Source organism: Aquarana catesbeiana, linkage group LG03 (assembly GCF_042186555.1).
Source record: "Aquarana catesbeiana isolate 2022-GZ linkage group LG03, ASM4218655v1, whole genome shotgun sequence".
Lineage (NCBI taxonomy): Eukaryota > Metazoa > Chordata > Amphibia > Anura > Ranidae > Aquarana > Aquarana catesbeiana.
In genome coordinates this window covers 248591449-248606024 of record NC_133326.1, presented here as the reverse complement: position 1 = coordinate 248606024, position 14576 = coordinate 248591449, and the positions used below count along the sequence as shown (strand labels likewise).

The window sequence follows — 14576 nt, the reverse complement described above, 5'->3', positions numbered from 1 at the left end:
TATCCATTACTACGCAATAAAATCATGTCCATTTATGTGGAAATATCTATTTTTATGTTTTCTATATATAATAAAATATAGTTTTATTTTAAAATCTGTTGTGGTCCAATTTGCCTTTAAAGGGGTTTGCTTCTGTTTTCTAATTAATGTATAGGTATGTGGCAATGGAGTGATTTTACTATTTACACATGCCTTTAACACCTTCCCGCCTGACCTATAGTAGAATGACAGCCAGTTGGTGGCTTTACCATCCTGATTGGAGGTCATATGACATCCTTTGCATCGCACTGCTCGTGCACTCCCCCGGAGGCGTGCAGCACGGCGATTGGTGGTGAGCTGTGTCCCTCGGACACCGTGCATCATCCATCAGAGTAAAGAGCCAAGATCAGCTGTATCTAATCACAGCTGATCACGTAAACAAATGCCGGTTATCAGCATTTCCTTTCGTCAGCGCTGTCAGTGTCTGAGGAAAGGGAAGCTGATATTCAGCTTTCCAGTTACAGGGGACATTTACACTGACCATCGGGGCACTGATGATCAGTGCAGCCCCATCAGTGCAAAATATCGCTGTCCATCAGTGCAGCCTCATCAATGCATATCAGTAAGTTAAGAAAAAATTCTTATTTGCAAAATTGTATAATAGAAACTAAGAAAAATGTTTTTGTTTTTTTTTCAAAATGTTCTGTCTTTTTTCATTTAGCAAAAAATAAACTCTGTGGTGATTAAATATAACAATGATAAAAATGTCATGTCATATGGGTACAGTGTTGCATGACAGCGCAATTGCCATTTAAAGTGCGACAGCACTAAAAACTGGGCACAAAGGAGGTGAAAGTGCCCTGTATTGGAGTGGTTAAAATACTTTTTTTTTTTTTTTTTTGGGTGTTTTAACTTGAAACATTCCATATGATTATTTATGTAAAATCTTAACCCGGAAATTCCAGACTGCTGGAGAATACCGCTGCCTAGACCACTCTGGAAGGCAAGTGCCCCGTGGACTCCGCACTCTTGATTGGACATCTGCCTCCTTCCCCGGTCTGGCACCAAGAGTCCCGAGTCTTCCAAAGCAGCTCACTTAGTTCACCTCTGCCTCTCCTCCAAGGCAGCATGGCCCCTTGGGAATTATAGATTTTTGCTGCTGTAATGCCGCCTGTACATAATGAAACCACATCTCCCAAAGTCCTTTCCTAAACCGCATCTTCTATCCCATTCAGTAGTTGGCTAATTGGGTGAAAATATAAGAAGGCAACGGGACATGAGTGAGCTTGACTTGTTGACCCAGAGGAAGTTCTATATAGTCCTTTGAGGCCTTATAGTCCTTTAAAGGGTGCCAGCACTTGACTACACTCATATAATACTAGGAAATTTTGACTGAATGATGAAGAATTTGGAAAATACTCTTTTCAATCTCTAAATAATATTTATGCTACAGCATATGTTTTCTGGCCATATTAGATTAACATATCCACAACGCTTGGTGGATCTCCTAGACTTTGCTTATTGAGCATATAGCACCTTTAAATTAAAGATTGGTGTGCTAAGAAGAAAATGCTCATTTTATACATGGAACAACCTACTTGCCTTTGCATTTTCTCCCTATGTCTGTGTAGATTTCCCTCTAGTGCTCAGAAACCAATACAATACTGGTAGTTTAATTGTCTATTTCTTCAGGGGCAGGGATTGCAGTGAATGGATGCTGCGGTATAAAACATTACAAAATGCTGGAGATATGTAAATATTGTAAATAAATGATAAAGAAAATCCAGATGGAAGCTGTAATAAGTAAGGATGTGTACAACATATAATGCTTATTTAAAAAGATGATCAATTACACAATAAACAAGTATTGGAGAAGGAAGTTGTTTTAGTTAGATGTTTCAATGTAATTGATATGCGTTTTCCCCCCAAGCAGACTTTGTCATAGACAGCTTTTAGGTATCTGCTGCCAGGTTCTAGGTGACTAAGCATCTGTATGTGTAGATCATGCTTAACATTTAAACAAAATGCACAGAGATTCGGTGTACAAATGCAGTACCTGAACACTGTATGTGGAAAAGCCGTGACCAGTACATCAATTCATTTCAGTAGTCAAAGGACCTGCATACTCGGGTATTTTTATAGTTGAAAACCTCTGCGTTTTAATCACAATATCTGTGCAATATGGCACGAAAGTCTAATAAGGCTGTAGAATCACACCACTAGTCTCATTAGCTACACAGAGGAGGTCAGGGAAAGAATAATAACTAGCTTAATTATGTGAGGTAGGCAGGAGTAGGAGTGAAGCAGCTGGGATCTAGCTTGCCAAAGCTGTGTGTAGGGAAAACATTGCTTGCCAGGATCGGTTTTAAATGAAGACTTGTACTATCAAGGTGGGGAGGAGAAGAACTAATGTGTTTGATTGTTAATTGAAATACAAGCAGAGACTGCTGATCCATTAACATTAAGCTTATTGACAGGTAAAGGGCTGCCAAAAAATAATTTAACCAACAAGATCCTCTCTAAAGACCTTTTTCTCCCGCTAATAATGACCACAAGCCTTGATGAAAGTCCCCTCAAAGTTTATACTTCTTATTGTGCAAACCAAATATTACAAATGTCATATTCACCTTTCGCTTCTATAGCAAAGCCTTTGGCACTAATTATAATAGGAACAATCTGGCCTCCCCCCACTCTAGTGCCAGCTCTGTGTATTAAGACAATTGGCAAAAGAGAAATATAGGTTAGCCAAAGCTAACCTCCTTCAGAAAATGTGAGTTGCCCCCCAGTAACACTGAACAAATAGACACTGGGTAGTATGTGCATTGACTAGGAGCTTGCAGCAATCGCAAAAGTGACAATAGCAAGTGTCACTGTAGGACAGCTAATGCTCATTCAATAATATCCTGGTTATAGCCGTGAGGCCACACTGATGCAGTAGAGGCACCTACACATTGTCATTCCCAAGCATCAGTAAGGTGGCAAGGGTCCAGCACTTTTAGTGCACAATTTAGTAAGCCAAGATGTGTATGAGGGAAGAGAGAGAAAACAGTTGAATTGATTCAGGTTAGCCACCATAACCTAGAAAACTAGCACTACAGACTGACAAATTGGAAGCCCTTAGAAGGGAGAAGCACAGTTGATTGCAATAGAACTGGGGCCTGCAGAACAAATAGGCTATAGGGAACATGCCCTCAACTGCGTCTCTCTAAAACTGGAACTATACAGAAGAAATATACTGTGTGTGTGTGTAGAAAAGTTGAAATATAAAAGACCGAATGAGAATGACAGATGTAACTATGAAAAAAAATATGAATTTTCAGTGAGGGTAGTCCACACCCAAGGCCAGGGGGCTGGGAAAATAGGTGGTTGACCCACGTCTCTACTGCCCCCTTAACCCAAGACCAAGGTCTGAGTGGGTTGTACACAAGCCACGACTGCAATGCTTTGCAAACAGTTGCAATACAGAGGTGTGGGATTTTCAGGGTTAAAACAAGCAATGAGGAAGCAATATATCCTCTCCCAACCACCTGTCAACTGCCCTCTTAAAAGCATTGCACTGCAGAGTGCTTTTCAGCATGGTCTGCCTCTAGCTTCAACCACCCCTGCAGGAACTGACTGCAATGGAAAAAAATGTGAATATGTAACGTTTACAAGGAATTTTGGGAGATGAGCTATGTCACTGGCTTTTTGTCTGCCTCTGAAATAGTATTGTGCAATCCACACTGTGCAGGGCGAATTAACCACTTCAGCCCCGAACCATTTGGCTGGCCAAAGACCAGAGTACTTTTTGCGATTTGGCACTGCGTCGCTTTAACTGACAATTGCGCGGACATGGCTCCCAAACAAAATTGATGTCCTTTTTTTTCCCCACAAATAGAGCTTTCTTTTGGTGGTATTTGATCACCTCTGCGGTTTTTATTTCTTACGCTATAAACAAAAAAGAGCGACAATTTTGAAAAAAACGCAATATTTTTTACTTTTTGCTATAATAAATATCCCCAAAAATATATAAAAAAAAAATGTTTTCCTCAGTTTAGGCCGATACATATCCTACATATTTTTGGTAAAAAAAAATCGCAATAAGCGTTTGATTTGCCCAAACGTTATAGCGTCTAGAAAATAGGGATATTTTAATGACATTTTTATTAATTTTTTTGGCGGTGATCAGCGATTTTTATCGTGACTGCGATATTATGGCGGACACATCTGACACTTTTGGCACTATTTTGGGACCATTCACATTTATATAGCTATCAGTGCTATAAAAATGCTATAAAAATGCATTGATTACTGTGTAAATGTGACTGGCAGTGAAGAGGTTAACCAGAAGGGGGCGCTGAAGGGGTTAAGTGTGTCCTAGGGATGTGTTCTAACTGTGGGGGGGGATGGGCTACGTGTGTCATGACTCTGATCACCGCTCCCGATCACAGGGAGCTGTGAACAGTGTCCAGTCACTAGGAAGAATGGGGAAAGGCTTGTTTACATCAGCATTTCTCCGTTCTTCCTCTCCGTGGGATGATCGCGGGTATCCCCGCGGACATAGAGTCTGCGGGACCCACAGTCACACTCACGGAGCTCGCAGCGGCCACGCGCCCACAATGCCACATCTTAAAGGTGACGTACAGGTACATTAATATGCCTGTACGTGCCATTATGCCGACGTATATCGGTGTGAGCCGGTCGGCAAGCGGTTAAAAATAGAAGGCAGTTTAATATTCATGTGTGTTTTTGAGATGACTGTAGAATAGTGGTTAAAGCTCCATTGCACTCTGTGCATATTAAGGAGTTTGAGACACACCATCATCACTATCATACTGTGGTTTAGTAGTTGATGCTCCATTCCATTTTGCGTATGGTTAAAGGTTTGAGATTTACCATGGTTGCCATCATTCTGTGACGTAGTAGTTAAAGTTCCATTCCACTCTGTGTATGGTTGTGGGTTTGAGACATTGTTTACTTATTTATTTGGTTGTTTTTTTTTTTTTTTTTAACCTTACTTTTTCTACCACATGATACTAGTCTGCAGGATATCAGTATGAAAGGGCTTTGCACGTAATGGGTGAATCTTGATTTTTAAATATAATAAATTGACACAGATGTCACTTAAAAAAGAGCTTTTCATGTAGGGCTCGGTTACCCTCATTAGGGGGTGTAAAAAAATAGATGTGCTTTGACTCAAACCCCCATCCCCCCCTCCATTTGCCTCCTTTCACTAATTGCAGCAGCCACAGGTGTTTGTACACATGCTACAGTAAAAATTATAATAAAAAAGAGGGAACTTTCATCTAGGTGTAGAGATTTATTGAAAAGAATAAGACCATAAAAATGCACTCTCTAGTTAAAAGTAGGTCAAGGCTTGTCATAAACCTATATAACAGAGCAAGATACCAGCGCCTTCTAAGTGTGGCTGTTAGTACATAGTCATTTATTGGTAAGATAAAATCAGAACTATTTACAAGTGTAATTAAAAAGCAAGCATCTGTAAATGGCTCAGAAACTGGTAGTCCTCAGTGACCACTGGTCCGGGGGGGGGGGGGTTCCACAAGGGACGCTCTTATCTGTCAGGCTGTAGGCTGGCCGGCGTTGGTGGATTCCGGTGCTTCCAGGTCCGTGGAACACACTGGCAGTGTGGAGATGATGTCACTTCCTGGAAGTCTGCGAGGACGTAGCAGCACCGGCAACGCATTTGCGGAGCATGCGCTCCTTCAGCCCTCACACACAATGCTCAGTGTGGTGAAAACATTAACACTTGCACAGGACTACTAGAGCTCAAATGTATGGGTTCTTAGTTTTCAGACCCTGCTGATTAACTGACAAACTATTTACAAAGGGTTAACACTGAGATTTATTTCTTAATTTTAGCCCTGTGACTAATTTTCAGATCTCACCAGACTCCTCAAAAATGTTTTTTAAATAAGGATTCAAATCCTTCAATGCCATTACAGGATTAATTTAGGAAGCTATCATAAACTATGCTGCTAAATTTGGTCTGGGCATCTAGGCTTTATTTATCTTCGCTTAAAAGAAGGGGCAAAAAAGGTGGGAAATAAATACATTTAGAGCAAAAAATCAATGAATAAATAAGAAAATGATAACTAGGGGGTGGAAAACGAAGGCCAAGATAAAACACTAAATGGGAGCAGGATTTGAGACTTTGTGTGAAACATGCAATCTAGGAGACCCAACGATCCCTTGATTGTTTTTCCATTGGACACTGTTTACCTCCGGACCTACTCTAATACACAGGAGCCATAGATGGGCTAATTAGACACTGTTCACACCACTCTTGATTCCACAGGGGATTCATTCTCAGGGATTGCCATGTCTTGTTGGTCATTCCATCTGTATCATGGGGATCACTGCCTCAGCTCCCGGAGATGATGTTCCTCCCGGCTGGCCCTCAGCCTTCCATGCCTCTGCCTAGACTCAGAGTTATTTTTTACATCTATCTTGCATCTGCTCCTGAAGAGTGCCAAATTATCCATGAAACACGTTGAGACGTTTTTACACCCAAAGAAGATTACCAACATTGTTTCTTTGGATCCTACCAAGTTGAATTATGCTTTTTATTGTGAAACCTGTTATGAGTCTGGTGTATTTATGATACTATTACTGTGTACTATCATGCTGCTATACCAATATGCCATCATACTATTATGTATTTTGTTATGGACTAAAGACTTCATGTTACCATTTTATATGTATTATGTTATTATGCATGATTTATAGTCATAATTTATGGTATACCTGGTACCAGACACTTTTTTTTTTTTTTTTTTTTTTTTTATGTCGTTGGGTCTCCTTGGCTGCATGTTTGACACAAAGTACCAAACCCTGCTCCCATTTATTCCTCCTATCGGGGATATTCCTTTACCTCATATAAAGTCCAAAGCCTTTTTCTCTTTTTCATCAAGATAACACACTGTACTAAAAGCAAACATTTAATTGGATCTAGTGTAGATTTTTAGATTATTGCTCAATGCAATCCAGGTTGGTAACCTTAAGATCCAAAGGGAGCTGCAAAGCAGTCATCTGTATCTAGACTAGTCTGTGTATAATTATAAAATGTATTGTGTTATGTATATTTACCTTTTTTTTGGGGCTAGTACTTTTATTACTTTGAAATCAGGTAAAATTGAATATTACACTGATACTTGTAGTGATGAGCAGATGCAAGTTCCATGTTATTTGAAAGCTCCTTACAGCTATTGTGCTAAAAATGTACTTGGTTGACAAAGAGGAGGGCCACCCTCCTTTTCTTGTGGCACAGACAGCCATGTTCTATTTAGTTACATACTGCTACCAACCAATAGAAAGCTGTGATGTACCTGGTAGGTGACTGAATTGACAAGGTTGGCCTCTCTCGTATCTCCAGCTCAAGCCCCACTGATGATGGAACAGATGGTGCCGAGGGACAGGAGAAACACAAGTGCCGGCAGGTGTTGAGAGCAAAACTTGCAGCAGGAGATGCAGGCTTGAGAAGTCAGGCAGGAGATCAGGCCAGGAGCAGATGTGATGCATGCTGGAACAGTCGAGGGGCATTCTACATGTACTGTAGGTTCTGGAAGCGTGGCTTGTCGAAGCACTCAGTGGCCTTTATGCAAGAACATACTGTGATGACTCGAGCGGTTATGAAGGACAGCAGAAGTGAACACTCAGGAGTAGTATGAAGCCAAGTCACCGAGGTAACTGAGGTCAGTAGCGGGTGGGCAACAAGGCACAGAAACATAGGCAGGAACGAAGCTGAGATCAGGAACAGATGGGCAGAGGTACAAGCAGAATTCAGGATCAGGTCAGTAGCAAGACAGGTCATCAACGTAAATCAGATGCAGGATACACTTAGGACACAGGAAAAGCTGAAGACCAGTCAGGAATGACAGTGAGCAAGAGCGTCCCTAAATAGCCCGTCTGGTGCCAGAAACATTGGACACGCTCTCACGTACGTGCACATTCTTATGAGTGATGTGTCCGTGCTCACTTATTTGAGAGATGTGCTTATGCTCATTTCTACAAGCGATGCTATGCGCCAGTCTCCGTACTGGACGTTCCTTATAAAAGCCCAATATTCTCAGCAAACTAAGTGTCAGGGATGCACCCTGTTTTATATACATATGTGTTAAAGCTGATCTCCAACCTTGCCTTCATTCTTTCAATCATGCACAGTTGTACAGGCTCCTTACCAGCACTGAAATGCTTTGATTTTGCTGTACACAGAGTTTCTGCCAGTGTGCATTGGATCTGCAGAAAGTCAGTCTGCCTCATTTTCTGGAGGATATCTAGCATCATCTAACCTTTTTCCTCTGCAGTCTTACCTTCCATGGCCTGACCCTTTTATTGGATTTCAGTTCGTAAAGGCGCAGCATCATTTGCGGGTATTACCAGTGGCAGTCTGCATGCATATGAAGCCTGTCAAGGACCACCAGTTTCTCGTTTAAACATCATGCCATGTGCTGAAAGGAACATAAACATTTTTTATTAATGATTCATCAACAAAGTCAGTTCTTTTTTCTCTATGCGTCCTTATTTAGGGAACATAGTTATTTAGGTCACATTCATGTTGACATGATTCCTACCTTGTTATTTCACACGCTTGCTTTGCTGCTAAACTTTACTCCAAGCTATTGCACTGTGAGGATTATTATGGGTCATAAAAAGACATCCTGTGCCTGTGGTTGAAGACAAATTGTCTTCTACTTACAATCCAAGAATAATAGTTTCATACAACGGTGATCTCAGTAATGCGTGTGTATGTGACACCAGCGCAAAAAATAAATTTTTAGTGATTGGGTCAAAAGATATATACGCATATATTGGTTGCTGCAGTCAAAACATTTTTTTCAAATGTGTATGTATCTAGTGTTTGACTGCGCTACCTATATGTAATAGTATTAACATACTATAGTTTTTTGGCGGTGTTATTATGGAATAATGGGTTTGTTTTTGAGTTTGGTTTTCGTTTATATCACATATATGATTTATTTAGGTAGAATGTTGTATTTAGTTTAACGTATCGGAGGTAGCGCAGTCAAACACTAGATACATACACAGGGGAGCTCAGTAAGTAGACTTGTTTTTGCTTTTATGGAAACCTCGTACAATACGAACATACAGGTACAATATTTATACAGCTATACTTGGTTTTCCTGAACGAATACAAAGTAAAGTGATACAAAAAAAATCTGTTTTGAATTTAAGACTGCATGGTTTGGCTCTACAGTTGCTGGCTATTTTGAGACCTATTGTCTGACCTGACATTTTTATAACACATTCAAAGTCCACTCAATCTTACAACCAGTTAGTAAATTGGAAATGTATCTTCTTAGCCAGTGGTTCTCAACCCTTGTGAAATAAGGGTGCTGTAAATTGATCCAAAACCTTTGAGCACCAAAGAGTTAAAAATACTATCCACGCATGCTAGGAATACCTGCACTTCATCAAATGTGAAGCTCTTACTATACTATGATCTGAGAAAACTATGATATCATTTCACCTCATTATTTTGAATAAACTCCCAGGTGGACAAAGTGTTTGGCAATATTGCCCCCTTCTGCTGCTGTCTCAGTTTTAAGATCCATTTTGAGCTCCATGCAGAGTAGTGTGCAGGACAGAAAATAAAGAATCTCTGACAGGTTGGGAGGTGGTTGAGTAAAAGTGACAGGCAGCACAAAGGTGATCCTGACATAAGAGCTGTCGCTACTGCTTGCTTGAAGTCCATGCAGGGAGTTAGCAAAGCTGTTATAGCTTCAGCGGCATTGGGATTTTATACATTTAAAATTAACTTTACTCAAAATGGTGTTTATGACCAAGCAGGATTTTTTTTTTTTAATTGGGAAACCAACTTTATTGAAAAAGTATATGCATGGTACATAAAATGATATAGGCCAACATGGCCAATACAGTAGTACATACATGAGCACATTGAGTTATCTGCATGACACAAGGTGAAATATCCACCAGAAGTAGAGCCAGTGCATAATAAATTAAAAAAAAAGAAAAAAAAAAACAGAAAAAAAAAGGGGGGGGGAGGGAGAGGAGAGGGGGAAATGAGGGATGAACATAACATTCAGGTACACGTTTCACCATCCTCCAACCATCTGCTCCAAACCTGCTCATACTTAAGCGGACATCCTCTATGTACATACATCAGCTTCTTATATGGGAGTGTGTCGTTAATCTCTTTTTTTCCAGCACTGGATTGTAGTGGACAAGGCCTGCATCCAATTACGGGACATTGCTTTTCTCGCCAAGAGTAGCGTCTCATGTAAAAAGGTACGGAGGGGTTTGTCCGTGTCTAAGTCTGGTAGCAGACCAAGTAGGCACATCTTTGGGTCTAGGGGAGCCCATCTGATCGTGCAGGAAGCGTAACACCTGTATCCAGTATGCTTGCATAGTTGGGCAGGACCATATAAGGTGGTAGAAGGAGCATGGGGTTGAATAAGCGGCACCCTGGATTGTACATAGGTTTGAGACCAAGCAGGATTTTAATACAAAAGACATATTCTATCTCTTTCATTAAAATCTTTTTATTTGTTTGCACCATACACTGAGCCATGCACGTGCAGCTCGGTGTACAATTTTGGCATCTGCTGTGATGATTGAACTGCTGTGTGTATGTATGTATGTGTGTGTGTATATATATTATGGAAGTGATGTCAATGAAAATCAGAAGAAGAAAAACAGCCAAAGATATCAGCAGCCGGCAGGGAGTTCCTGAATACAGCATCGTAGTTCCACTTTAAATAATATTTAGAACCTGAAAGCAGTGTATACTGCAACAAGTGTCATCCCTATCAATGTCCTCTCCTTCCCTCAGGTCACCAGTGTGGCTCTGCAAAAAGGGGGCATCAGGAGTGCCTGAAAAAGCCAGGCCCGCTTACATTAGCTGGGTGCCGGTCTGTGTGCTTACAAAGCTTCTGTGTAGACAAGTCTGCAACTTTGTAATTTCACATTGCCCCCAGAGCCCAGTGCTTTGAGCTCTTTCAAGTAAAAACTCGGACTAATGGTACCTGCATCTTCTAATAGCTCTCCTTGCTGTGAGAACTAAGGGCAAGGCCAGCTAATCTGAAATTCCTGGAGCCTTGAGGCTCTCTCTGCCTCACAACAGTTTGCTGTAGCTGCTGCTCCTCTGTGTGGCTTCTCCTTGTCTGTTTGTACCGGTGGGAACTGACCCAAAGATACAAGCTAGGTGCAGTAAGCATAAGATGTCAGAGAAGAACTGTAAGTGGTGGTGCTGGGTCAGTGCTACTTATTCTAAAGCGAGACATAGAACTCTGGCATCTTGCCAGTAATCAGCTGGTAAGATGATTGTGACAGCAGTAGCTGTCAGACCGAGACTCGGCTCGTTGAGAGATAAATTTGGATACACATAAAAAATAAACACTGGCTCTGCAATTGGCTGTTAAGCTGCGGCTTGGCAGGAGGGAAGTTTTGGCCCACAGCAGGCCACGGCCCAGTTGTTGAGAGACTGTTCTAAGCCATTTCTTAAGCTGTCTCCACTATTTGTAACTTTACATAAAATTGACAATGCAAAAACTTTAAAAACTGTTAGTCCAGCTAACAAGGATGATAATGAAACTGAAGTTAATAGCATTTTACTATTACGTATAATATAAAAACATAAAACACTTTTCAAGACTTTTTCACTAGATTGCTAAAAAGGCTTTTGGGCTCTGAAGACCTGTTACCCGTAATCACCAGAGAAAATTTATAGACAGCAACAGTAATTACAGATGGTAATTGGTGCCATTTACCTTGTTATAAACCAATGGATGTGACGAACTTGGGACAAACCATCTGTCACACACTGTTAATTTTCTAGATATGGGATTTGAGCACTGCACAGGGTGGTTGTTGATGAAGAAATTAACAATCTCACCAATGACATCAAAGCTTTATGAGGCTTGATACTGCAAAGAGGAAGACGCAGGTCGAGTACTTATTCTATCTGATGAATAATCTTTCAAAACAGCATGTATATGTTAAATATAAAAGCCTGAAGTATTCCTACTCCCTCTTAATTTCCAAAGAGTTTTTATAAAGCGCTAGAGAAAAGAAGATATGCATTTCCTTTTTCCACTTCAACCTGCTCCCCAGCATCATCTTATAACATCTAAGATGGTGTCAGCTGTATTCTTATTAATGTTACAAGATTAAGACCCACCTTATAGAAAACTTCACTGACTCTGATATCCCAATGGTTCCTATTGACATAAGACTGTTATCACCCTGACCAATTAGAATACCGTAACATATGACTTTGAACAGGCTTTAACCTTTCTAGATAGTGCCTGGCCAACTGTTCTCAATAGGTAATGCTTTCCCAGAGATAAGTTAATTCCAGAGCTGTCCACCTATTGTTCCCTTGCAACCAGGCATGTTTATGGAGATATGTTTGTGATTGGATCATACACGTATCTAACCGGCATGTGATGTCTATGGGTAACTTTTTGCTTTAGTCACACGAGTCAAATCAACAGGTTCACTCGTTGCCTTTTCCCCAAAATTAAAGCTCTGGTGTTTCATGATTGGCTGACACCCAGTGCTGTCTCAGCTATATATCTTTGAACTGCAACATGCGTGCCACCTGTTTGCTTCTCTGGGATCTAGTGGTTAGTCAGTAGAAAAATAAACTATTTTGTTTACTTGATTATAAGAAAAAGCACCTGAAGAATGAGCTTTTCTACGACTTTCCACATAACCAGTGCAAGTAAATATTACAAGACTGAGAAGTTAATTTAAGATGGTAACATTTTCACCTAGCCTTATGGCCCACAGAGCCATTCTGCCCCTTTTTTTGTGGACCATGTAGGCTATCTATAATCTGTGAAAAGCCAGTACAGTACAGCCAAATGGGCATCCACTGTTGTAGGAGTTGCCAGAGGGGGAGGAAATATAAGGCTTCCTCTGAATGGCCAAGGTGGAAATTAAGTCCTCCACCAATCAGAGGAAGCCTTGTATTAATTGATACAAATACAAGGCTTCTACTGAATGGCTGTAAAGCAATCAGCCTGAAGCTTATTTACTTTTTTACTTCTGGAAGCAGATGGGAAGTTGCCCGTACTGCTCCCATAAATTAGCGCAGTTTACTTGTAGCTCATGGTACGACAGTATGTTACAACACACATTGACCGCATCCATTATATAATGGAAATTGTTAATTTGGTCCAGCTTGGCCCAAACAATTATTTAAATTGATAGAAAAACTGAAACTCTACTTTAAAACTGAACTCCAGGGAGATATAAAGAATAATATAGCTACCGTATTTATCGGCGTATAACACGCACTTTTTTCCCCTTAAAATCAGGGGAAAATCGTGGGTGTGTGTTATACGCCAATCCCCCACCGATTCTGAGCCTTTCGGCGGCTTTCGCCCGTTCTTGTCGGCTTTCGGCCATTCTCGGTGGCGCTCGGCAGCTTTCGCCCATTCTCGGCAGCTCTCGCAGTCCCGCGTGAGCCACCGAAAGCCGAGTGCGTCTGAAAGCCGCCGAGAGCTTCCGAGAGAGGCTGACAGAGACCGAGAGCTGCCGAGAACGGCGGCGCATTTTAAACGCCAGATGTCTGCAATGGACACTGACAAGGCTGCAATGGGGGACAAGGCTGCAATGGGGGACAATGCTACAGATGGACAGTGACAAGACTGCAATGAGGGACAAGGTACAGATGGACACTGACAATACTACAATGACACTAACAAGGCTACAGATGGACACTGATGAGGCTGCATTGATGGGCATTTAAATGTAAGTTTTTTTTTTCCTTAAAATTCCCTCCTAAACTTGGGGTGCGTGTTATATGCCGATAAATACGGTATATATAAATTTATAAAATATTAAATATATTTTTAAATGCAACCAGTGTATCTAAATTTTTACTAGGTATCCCCCTCTTGCCACCCCCTATACAACGTCATTCAGACTGGGAGAGGGAGGGAAAAGACTAGAATCCTAGTAACGTGTGCTACATGCAAATTTAAACAAGGAACAATCTGATGGGAGTAGAAAGCAGAGGGAGCATAGGGATGACTTATTTAGTCTGCTGCTGCTCTTTTACTATCCAGTCAGGAACTGAGTTCCTCCAACAGCTCTGCTCATTTCACAATCTTTGGACAGCATAGAGGTGATGTTGGTTATTTTTACAACCTAATGTCTGAATTTGAAAATGTATTGGTACACACAACGTGGCTTTATATCCTTTGTGGCTATAAAGGAATATACCATTTTCTGGGGGGGTGGTAGGGGGTGGTGGCAATGAAACTAGCATCAGAAAAAGTAAGCATACTTTTAAAAAATGAAGCACAGCATGGTAAAGTATGAAGGGCACTGTAATGCATAGGGAGATTTTTGACAAAAGTCTGTAAAGGTGAACAAACCTTTAAATAAAAAGGAGCAATAATTCATGTTCATCATTTGGATTTACATGCAATTTAAGTAATTGTGTAAGAATTTTAAAAAAGTTGAGAATAAAGTGATTCAGAGCAAGCCTGTACTGTGTTGGGAAATATAGATTTTGTCACTTTATACTTTAGCTATTGACTACACATGTTACATTATTCATTTATAGTATGTGATTCACTTTAAGAAAATTAATTCTAAAATTG

At 40.7% G+C, this 14576-nt stretch overlaps 1 protein-coding gene across 1 annotated transcript in view; it reads left to right on the top strand.

Annotated features, from left to right (window-relative positions):
- NELL2 (neural EGFL like 2) overlaps nt 1-14576 on the top strand; it is a gene marked incomplete in the record, with an annotated part of 447509 nt that overhangs the window by 303183 nt on the left and 129750 nt on the right.